This window comes from Microcebus murinus, chromosome 15, assembly GCF_040939455.1.
Source record: "Microcebus murinus isolate Inina chromosome 15, M.murinus_Inina_mat1.0, whole genome shotgun sequence".
Taxonomy (NCBI): domain Eukaryota; kingdom Metazoa; phylum Chordata; class Mammalia; order Primates; family Cheirogaleidae; genus Microcebus; species Microcebus murinus.
This window is the reverse complement of record NC_134118.1, coordinates 26397208-26408257: the sequence shown is the minus strand read 5'-3', so window position 1 is coordinate 26408257 and position 11050 is coordinate 26397208. Positions and strand designations below refer to the sequence as shown.

Here is an 11050-nt window from a genome sequence, read left to right as displayed (position 1 = left end):
GAGTTTTTAGCAAAAGAAAAAGATCAGCCGGGCGCGGTGGCTCACGCCTGTAATCCTAGCTCTTGGGAGGCCGAGGCGGGCGGATTGCTCAAGGTCAGGAGTTCAAAACCAGCCTGAGCAAGAGCGAGACCCCGTCTCTACTATAAATAGAAAGAAATTAATTGGCCAACTGATATATATATATAAAAAAAAAAATTAGCCGGGCATGGTGGCGCATGCCTGTAGTCCCAGCTACTTGGGAGGCTGAGGCAGAAGGATCGCTCGAGCCCAGGAGTTTGAGGTTGCTGTGAGCTAGGCTAACGCCACGGCACTCACTCTAGCCTGGACAACAAAGTGAGACTCTGTCTCAAAAAAAAAAAAAAAAAAAAGAAAAAGATCAGAGTTCAGTCCTCAAGATGTTAACAAGAATTCAAACATCTATGTGGAAATGGGTAAAGACCAAGGAATGGGGTGGAGAGGGTCACAAATATGCTGTAAGCTATATGGGCCCATGGTTCTCAAACGATGGTCCTAAGTCAGCCCAACAACTCAACACCACAATCCGGTGGTTGCACAAAATAACAGACATTTTCTATTAATAATTACTCTCTAAGTGGTACATTCTTGGGCTTTTTACAAACGCCTCATTGGAGCGTTATTAGCGGGGTCTATTCTTCTTGGTTTCCTAGGGGGACAGCCCAGGAAGACGCCTGGATTTAATCCTCCCTTGCGGCAGAATTGGACGCAGAGCTGAGAGGGTCGCATGGGGGGTCTTTCTTGTCCACCTCATGGTGATTTTCATCTACTCCGAGAGCGTCTCATTCTGGCCGCAAACTGATCACGTGTAGCCGTGATTACAGAGAGACGTTCAATCTCTTTCTTTTTCTTTACTTTAAGGTTATCGGCTGAGAGAGGCACCGAGGCACATATTTAAAATTTTGTGTAAGTTGTGGTGTCAAGTTAAGGGGAGGAGTTTAGAGAAAATCAGAAGACCCATTTTGAGTTACCTTGTGACATTGGAGACATTCCTTAATAGGCAAAATCAGGTCATTTTAAATAATCTGGATAAATGGCCCAGAGTCTTAACACTTGTTATATTTTTTCACAACGATGAAGTTGTGGGACCACGTGGCCTAATGGATAAGGCGTCTGACTTCGGATCAGAAGATTGAGGGTTCGAATCCCTTCGTGGTTGCACTTCGCTTTTTCACCCTCCCACTCACATTTACCAAGTACCACTGCACGTCGCCGAGACCCCAGATCGATAGCATCGGATCTCGTTCAGAAATAGAACCTGAATTCTCTGCAGTACTTTCCCATAGGAAGCTGGATGATGCGTCACAGTAGATCTCTCCCACGATCCGGACTCGGCCAGGCAAGCACAGAGGAGGGGATGGGAGAAACGGAGCCCTGGCTCTTGCTTGCCCTCTTCTAGGGGCCTGGGTGGGCTGCAGGAGCGGCAGGGTGCGCGCTAACGAGTCCACTCCCCTGGTCCCGTAGCCGGCGACCCTCGCTCTTCCATTGGTCCACAGAAGACGGTCGGTTAAAGATTTGATTCGCAGACACTGGAGAGTCTGTATCTCGAGAGCTTTGTCTTGAAGTCAGTTTAAACGTCGCCCCCTTTCGAAAGGAAAACCCACACTTCAGAGGAGCTGGGGGAACATACCCCGTAAACTCCGCTCCAGAGTCCGGCGGGTGCCGCCTGCGGGGACGCGGGCTTCCTCCCCGCCGCTGCCCACGCCGCTCCCGGTTCTCCCGCAGGTCCCGCGGAGCATGAATCTGTCCGCAGTATCTGAGGAACTAAGTCCTAAACCCAGACTTGAAAACAGGAGAAAAGGCGAACCAGGCAAAGATCAGGACGAAGAGGAAGCAGCTTCTCCAAAAGCGGAAAGAATCTGGCAAAACACATTTGAATATTTAGATAAAGCAGACAAATTATTATTAATAGAACCATAGGACGTATCAAATTAGATTCAAGAATTAATAGCAACTACGAATAGTCTTAAATAATGAAATAAATTGAATTAGTTGTCAAACATCTTCCTACTGAGAAAATTTCATGTCCCGTTGCTTATCGGGGACTTCTTCAAAACATTCAAAGATTCAAAGAGGAAATAGTCTAATGAGACACAAACGCTTCCACAGTATGGGGGGGGCGGTGAGGAAGACCCACTACTACTCTTGCAAAATGCCATAATAATATTTTTCCAGTTAATGTATCCTTTAAACAGTTTTGTTGAGGAATAATTGTTGTACAATTCTGTACTCGCATCCTTTTAACGTATGCACATTTGACATATAATATATATAATCATGAAACCATCACAACAATAAAGATAATGAACATAGACATCACACCCCAAAGTTTCCTCGTACCCTTTTGTAATTCCTGTCCTTCTCCCACAACCACTGATCTGCTTTCTGTTGTTGTATGTTTGTAGTTTTATGAAACATTATATGTTTATAGTTTTTAGAATTTTATGTGAATGGGATCATACAGTATGAACTCTTTTAAAAAATTATTTCACTCATCATTATTTTGAGGTTCATTGATGTTATCGGTTATATCACAAATTCATTTCTTTTTCTTGCTGGATAGTATCAGGTTGTATGGATATATTATAATTTGTTTATCCATTCATCTATTGATGAACATGTGGATTATTTCCAAATGTTTGGTTTTGGCTATTATAAATAAAGCTGCTATGAACATTTGTGTATAATACTTTGTATAGATATATGCTTTCATTTCTCTTGGGTAAATACCTAGGAGTCAAATGGCTAGGTCGCATGTAGGTATATATTTAATTTTTAAAAAAGAAACTGCCAAACTGAGGCCGCTGTCCCCATACATGAACTAATAAGGACATTATGAGAAAGGAAGATCATAGGTCAATCTCACTCTTGAACACAGACACAAATTATCCTGAAAGTTAAGGATGTTTAAAATGAATTCTAAGTCACAGTCATGTTTAAAATGAATTATAAGTCATTTTGGTCTTGAGTTTATACCAAGAATGCAAGATTAGTTTACTATGAGAAAATAATTCGGCACATTAGGGCTGAAAAAAATTACATGATCACCTCAATAGAGATAGAAAAGTATTTGTGAAAATTTATCATTCAGTCCAAAACTCTAAGCCATCTAGCAATAGAAGATAATTTCTTTAACCTGGTAAATGACATCTTTGAAAAATTATAGTAAATGTCGATCTTAAATGCAAAATATTTAATCTTTATTTATATGCAAAATATTGAAAGCATGCTGTTTGAGATTAGTAATAAATCAAGGATCCCAGCTACCATTACTTACAAACTCTGTGTGCCTCATTCATTGAGTTTTGAAGTCATATTTAAAAAAAGAAATAAAAAGTATGATTGGAAAGGAAAAAACAAAACTGTTTATTCTCAGATAGTATGATTGTATACAAAGATAAGATATTAGATTATGACAGATGTATTATAATCTAATAGATTATAAAATCTAATATCTTATATTGGATTTAAATGACAAGATAAACCATATAGCATATGTTACATACAATGAGAAAATAAAGGAATTAAAGGATAAACTCTCCACTATTTTTACATACAATGAGTTATTTTACTTTTTACTTCATATAAGCCCAAGAATGTGACAGGCAAATAAACTTTATCTATTAAACAGTTTTCTTTTAAAATTTTAATTAATCACTGACAAGCTTCCTTCAGGGGTTCTGACAAACGTAATATAATCCAAAACCAAACACAGCTCCACGTTGCTGAAATTCTCCTTCCCATGTTCTGAGTGCCTTTCCAACCTGTTCCCTTCCATCCATCCTTTGTCTTCCAGGTCCTTCCTGAAACTGAACTCCATGTGGATTAGATAGGGCTGGAGGATTATAAGGCTTTGTGAACTTTTTTGAAGCTAGAAACCCATTTGTTTCTCTAGACTTTTGAAGTCTTCTGAAGGGTTTCTAATCTGCATATAATAGTTCTAAGCAAGGGTACTGAATTGTGACTCAAAATACTCAAAGCTCTTTAGGGCAACTATGTGAAAGTCCTTTTCTACCATGGCTGTGGAGATTACTGACTTCATTCTCACACTACCAGGTAATAATAATACTACCTCACAGGACTAAATGAGTTAACATATATTTTAAAATGTACTGGGATTTGTTTTAATTAGATATGATAAAACACAGACATGGAAATGGCTGTCATGAAAGAAGAAGGTTTTATACTCACAGATCCCGAGAAACAAGAAGCACAGGACATCATGCAAGGACACACAGGGAAGCACCAGGGTGGTCAGGAGGCAGAGGGGGTGAAGGGAAAATGTGGACAAGAGTCCTCATTGTAGTTTTTGTGGGAACAGGTGATGCAGGGTACATAGGCTTAGAATTGGCTAGTTTGAGTAATTTCAGCAAGCTCTGGGTCATAGGAGCTATCTCTGGTTGGTTGGTACCTTGTTCTAGGTGATTAGGTCAGGGAAATTGTGGTCAGGAGTCTAAGAGCTTGATATAGAAGTGGGTTGGACTTGGGCTTTGGATAAGTTGATTTGCATAAGAAAGATGTAGTCACAGGGGAGTTGTTTACTCTCTGAAGGAATTGGCTAGCTCTGGTGGAGGGGTGCATGTGTTCTCTCCAAGCTCAGCAAGGCCCCAAGATGTCAAGTAATCCTCTTCCTTGGCCTCCCAGAGTGCTAAGATTACAGGTGTGAGCCACCTGAAACAGAAAGTATAATATGTGATTAATACACATGTATATTTAGGATGAGGCATGACATTTGGCATGCATTCAATAAATGGGATTTATTATTTAAATTATGAATTTATAGCTTAGAGGCAGTAAAGTGATATACCAAGGTCATGTAGTTGACAATCATAGAAGGAATTCAATTTCCATATTCCTACTTTAGGGCTCTCATCTATAATATCATATTGTCCGTCAAGAAAGCATCACATATCCATGTAGCAATCAGGTTAAGAGCAAAGGGTACAGACTGATAGGGCTTTGCCTACCCACTGGATCCCTACTTCCCCTGCAGGGATAGGGATAGGGTAGCCTGCAAGCTACCACTGAAAGATATCAAGGCCAGTAGTGAAACATCAGATCCTATAGCTCTCAGCCATCTCAGAGCCAAGGCTTCCATTCTAGCTCACATCCTGGTCAAAGCAGAGTGAGAAGTGTAGGCAGTATTGCAGGAGTTTAGGAATGGAAGGTAGAAACAGGAGGAGAGAAGGTGAGAAACAAAACGATGAAAAGGAAAGGAGGGTGGGAAAAAGAGTAAAAAGCATGAAGGAAGAAAAGAAGGGAGGAATACTAACATTCACAAACTGCCTACGATGTGCCAAGCATCTTTAAATACGTTTCATTTAATCCGTTTCATTTAAACCAATAATCGGGTGGCTATTATTATCTCATATATATATATACATATATATATAAATATACAAAAGTCAATACAGAGAGAAAATAAACAACATGCCTAAATTTGTTTACCTAATAAGAAGATAAACTGGGAATCAATTCAAATGCTCTAAAATTAAATATATTTTCTCTGTCCAAAATTAAAAGGCTATGTTATAGAATAAATGAAAAGAGTAATGAGTGAAAGTGAAGAGTAGAGGCAATATATAGGGGACGGAAAAGAGAAGAAGGAGGTGCAGAGAATTGAGAAGCAGGGACCCAGTTTATGATAAAGTATTCACTATCCTTTACTGGGATGGCAGTTGAGCTCGGGTTGATCCTGTTTAGATCTCAGACTCTTCTGAGTCTGAGTAATCAATTTAATTGATAAGTAATCACTTATCAATTAAACAAATATTGACATATTCAAATTCCAGGCATTCCTCCTGTTTATTCCTCTTGTTATTGAAATTTATAACAATTTCAGTAGTCTCTGCCTTGAGAAGTTTAATTGCAGTGATGTCAGCAAACAGGAGAATGTCTGGCCTGGCTAGTAGGTGTGATTCCCTGTGACTGTCTCTACTACTAACTATGTTTGTGTTTGTGCTCTTTAAAATAAGTTTACAGCAGAAAGGAACAAGGAAAAGATCAATCCACTTCAGCAGGAAGAAAGCAATATTAGTTAACATTCCTTTCATTTCTGTCTTTCCAATAAGGAAAATAATATTTAACGTGGAAAAAGAAAAGGATTAACAAGGAATATGAGACTAAAACTATAAGAAGATAAAAGGAGAGTATTCACCATAGTGAATTTAAAGATATACAGCCATAGAAATAGCATCTTAGCATATGAAAAATATCATTAATCAGTTGTAATTCTATAATTATATCTTCAAGAAGTCCTAGAGATGTAAAAAATATCCCGAATTCATAAAAGGTAACTGAAATTTAAAAAAATCTAAAAAGCAAGCTTAATATAGAGGTTCTGTGATTTTGTACTACTTAGTTATTAGTAGAATGCACTGTGAAGGTCTGTGTAGTGTGGTGTTTACTAGGTGAAGGCCTGAGTTTACAAAAAACAACTCATAAGACAAACACTGTGCAGCCAAAGTAGAATTCTAGATCTGGGATCTAGGCTCTATATTTGGACAAGTGTTACTACATTTGAACTGATTTGGTGGGGAATATAATATGCATTCTGATTAAACTTGCATATGATTGAAATTGGTTATGATCAATGACAGATTTGAGTTCCCTAAATTGCCATTAACCAGGAGGAATCTTAAACTTGGAAGTAATTAATTGCCCCAGCACAATATTGAAGAATGACAGCAACTTTTAAATACAAGGTTCATATGTTTTAGTTGATCATATGCCACACTTATTTTTAAATAATGCCCCAAAGAAAAAATCTTTGACAAATGATTTATTTATTTATTTATTTTTGAGACAGAGACAGAGTCTCGCTTTGTTGCCCAGGTTAGAGTGAATGCCGTGGCGTCAGCCTAGCTCACAGCAACCTCAAACTCCTGGGCTCAAGCAATCCTCCTGCCTCAGCCTCCCGAGTAGCTGGGACTACAGGCATGCACCACCATGCCCGGCTAATATTTTTTTTTATATATATATATTAGTTGGCCAATTAGTTACTTTCTATTTATAGTAGAGACAGGGTCTCGCTCTTGCTCAGGCTGGTTTCGAACTCCTGACCCCGAGCAATCCGCCTGCCTTGGCCTCCCAGAGTGCTAGGATTACAGGCGTGAGCCACCGCGCCCGGCCTGACAAATGATTTATATTCCTAATATGTAAAGTATTCCTACATATAAATAAAGAATCAAACAAACCAAGTGAAAAATGGGGAAAATTTTTGAGTAGGCACTTCACACACACAGAAAAAGATATTCAAAAGAGCAATAAGCCCGGTGTGGTGGCTCATGCCTGTAATCCTAGCACTCTGGGAGGCTCAAATTTAGTAACTTAAAACATTTGTTTCTCTTGTTTACATTTCTGCAGGTCAGCAATTTGAGCTGTGCTTAGTTGGGCAGTTCTTTCGCTGGCTTTGTCTGGGGTCACATATGTTTTTGTGGTCACCTAGCATTTTAACTGGGATTAGATGATTCAAGATGGTCTGACTAACATGTATGGGGTGTCAGCTGGACTGGCTGGGATGATGACTGGGATGGCTGGGACTCATTCTCCAGGTGCTCTTCCATCCTCTAAGATGCTAAATGAGGTTTCCTTACATAGTGGTCTTGAGGTTTTAAGAGGTACATTATAAGATTTCTTGAGGCGTAATCTTTGAAGTCCTATGTCACTTCCACACTACCATTCCACAATATTCTATTAGTCAAAGCAAATCACAAAGTCAGCTCACACACAATGGGGAGGAAAATAGATGCCACCTCTTGATGGAAGCTGCTGCAAAATCATGTTACAAAGGGGCATGTATACAGGGATGGGAAGAATTTGTGTCCATTGACCAATTGATGATTTATTATCAAATAACAGTGTGAATGGCCCCTATTGATATGTCTACTGTACATCTTGGTAAGTAAATTATCTGCTATCACTTCTTTGCCAAGATGGTCTTAATTCAAGATGGTTTGTGAGTGATTTGAACCCACATTTACTTGATGGGAAGCTCACAGACCAGGGATAATGTAAACACTCCAAAATGTAGCAGCAGCTGGAAAAGAACTGGGAATGCTAAGCATTTACACATGGGCAATCATAAATCTTCTGTAAAGCCAGAGGGTTTTATATGTGTCTCTAAGATGTCTCAGTTAATGTTTAAGATCCATAGGGTGAGATTAGTGGCCCACACACAGGCTTCCTGCTCAGTTCCAAGACTATAATGCGTCAGTTTGTTTTTTTGAGACTCAATACCTGTGTCTCTATCATAGCTACAGGCATCATGGGCTTATTAAGAATGATAATACAGGCCAGACACGATAGCTCACGCCTGTAATCCTAGCTCTCTGGGAGGCTGAGGCAGGTGGATTGCTCAAGGTCAGGAGTTCGAAACCAGCCTGAGCAAGAGTGAGACACCCATCTCTACTATAAATAGAAACAAATTAATTGGTCAACTAATATATATAGAAAAAATTAGCCAGGCATGGTGGCACATGCCTATAGTCCCAGCTACTCGGGAGGCTGAGGCAGGAGTATCACTTGAGCCCAGGAGTTTGAGGTTGCTGTGAGCTAGGCTGATGCCACAGCACTCACTCTAGCCTGGGCAACAAAGTGAGACTCTGTCTCAAAAAAAAAAAAAAAAAAAAAAAAAAAAAGAACGATAATACAGCTAGGCATGGTGGCTCATATTTGTACCCCTAGCTACTCTGTAGACTGAGGCTGGAGAATTGCTTGAGCCCTGGAGTTGGAAGTTGCAGTGAGGTATGATTGTGCCACTGAACTCCAGCCTGGGCGACAGAGTGACACCCTGTCTCAAAAGACAGGAGGGAGAGGGAGAGGGAGAATGAATCCCAGAGGACGCCCAGAGAAGTGAAGAAACTGAGGTAGGATTTTCACTAATTTTTATATGTACCTGAATTCTAGGCCTGAGACTATAATGGTCAGTTTCTTAACTTAATTGCATACTGTGAACAGTTGTTTTAGCAACTGTCAAACGCTTGTTGCAAAGTGTTGGAAAAAGGCAGGCATCAAAAAGAACAGTGGAAAGGTATTTGTTATAAATGATCTTGAGCAGGGAATTTTAAGACACATTACAAGAAAGTTCTGAATATGGTGTAAATCACAACAGTACATATATCTCCTGAAGGTGACATTAAACTTAATAAGCTTTCCCCATTTTTTGATGTACTGGCCCAAGTAGTAAAAATGCTCCAGATGAGGCTCAAACTCACAACCTCATCACTGTTCATAGGTATACTTCTTGTAAGTACCTCTTGCTAACCAACTGCTCCACTGGAGCCACAAGTCAAAGTGAGGATTAGGGGAGGTATAAGTGAAGATGCTTATACAGATAAAGATTAAATATTTTTAAACATTGTTGTTTACAGTATTAAATAATATGAACAAAAGGCAACTGCTGATGTGGGACTTCCACGAACAGGATTAAAAGCAGCAGTCAAGGGCACCCTGGAATTAGCCAATCTGGAGCCTTCTCCCTCACAAAGCAGAGATGCCCTAGGGGCTAAGAGTTGCAGTCAGCTGTACCTTGATTTTCTGCTCAGATTTTCCCATGCCTCTCTAAAATCAGACTGTTATTTAAAAGCATTTGGATGAAGGAAAGTCACATTGACTCATCAAAGGCAGGAAGCTAAGAGATGCCTGGCTGCATGTAAAACAATGTCTAATTTCCATTTAGGAGTGTGTATTTTGCCTCTATGAAACCACTGCATTTTCCAATGCTTTGGATTCACATGGGCTTTCCATCTCCACCATTCAATTTTTTTTTTTTTGAGACTGAGTCTCACTTTGTTGTCCAGGCTAGAGTGAGTGTCATGGCGTCAGCCTAGCTCACAGCAACCTCAAACTCCTGGGCTCAAGCAATCCTCCTGCCTCAGCCTCCCGAGTGGCTGGGACTACAGGCATGCACCACCATGCCCGGCTAATTTTTTTCTATATATATTAGTTGGCCAATTAATTTCTTTCTATTTATAGTAAAGACGGGGTCTCGCTCTTGCTCAGGCTGGTTTCGAACTCCTGACCTCGAGCAGAGCAATCCGCCTGCCTCGGCCTCCCAGAGAGAGAGCTAGGATTATAGGAGTGAGCCACCGCACCTGGCCTCCACCATTCAATTTTCCTGAACCTCCACTCCCCACATTCAGCTGGCCTTTCTCCACCCCCACCCCTGCTGCTTTAAATTAAGTGCCACCCTCCTACTCTCACCCAGGAACTCACTAATTTTTAATCTAAGAATGTTAAAATAATTTGTTACCCTGAAACATTCATAAAGCTAATATTTCCCTTAGAAAAATCACTGTTTTAAATGTATAAATGCAACACAGGCTAAGGTAAATGCAGAAAAACAATAAGACAATTATTTGAAAATCTTCTCAAGTCTCAAATCTTGAGAAATCCATTGTTCACATATGTTATATTTCATTTCAGGCTTTTTCTATGAAGGTTTACAGAGAAAAATTTTAAAATCTTTCTTCCAGTTATTAAACAATATGAAAAAAATGGAGCCTCTCACTAGCATATTCCTATTTATTTTTTCAAACAGAATGTCCTATGGTCCTCCTGTGACTCAGTCTTCTAGTGGATTTCCCAGCATTACCTGGTAAATGCACTACTGGTAATATGCCCCCTTTTCTGAACTTTTGATCTCTTATTTCTGCCATGTGTCACAACAGTTTTGGCATTTCTACTACATTTAGTGAGAGCCACTTGTTTTTCTAACCAGTAGCCATCCTAACAGTGTGTTGGGTTCTTGCCAACGTGTAAAAAGTCTGTATTCAGGGAGTGTGCATCCATATCAATGAACTCTCCTTATCTAACTTTATGTTCCACTCTCCTTGTTTAGGAACACTTACAATCTAGTTCTGTACAGGGCAGAAGTGGGTGGCAGAAGCACATAATGTTTCACAGGACAGTGTCATCTGTACTGTTTTCAAGCAAGAAGGACATCCCAACCTTTAATAAGGAGGGGTAGACTACTTCTAAAAGTTTCGAGGGTCCTAGAAAATCTGGAGAATTGAATGTTCTGACACATTCTCCT

The 11050-nt window shown here is 39.8% G+C and overlaps 1 non-coding gene across 1 annotated transcript; it reads left to right on the top strand.

The window, feature by feature from the left end:
- Nucleotides 1–1101: 1101 nt before the first annotated feature.
- TRNAR-UCG (transfer RNA arginine (anticodon UCG)) lies at nt 1102–1174 on the top strand. The gene has a single exon. It is a non-coding gene; the product is annotated as a tRNA-Arg (tRNA).
- Nucleotides 1175–11050: the final 9876 nt, after the last annotated feature.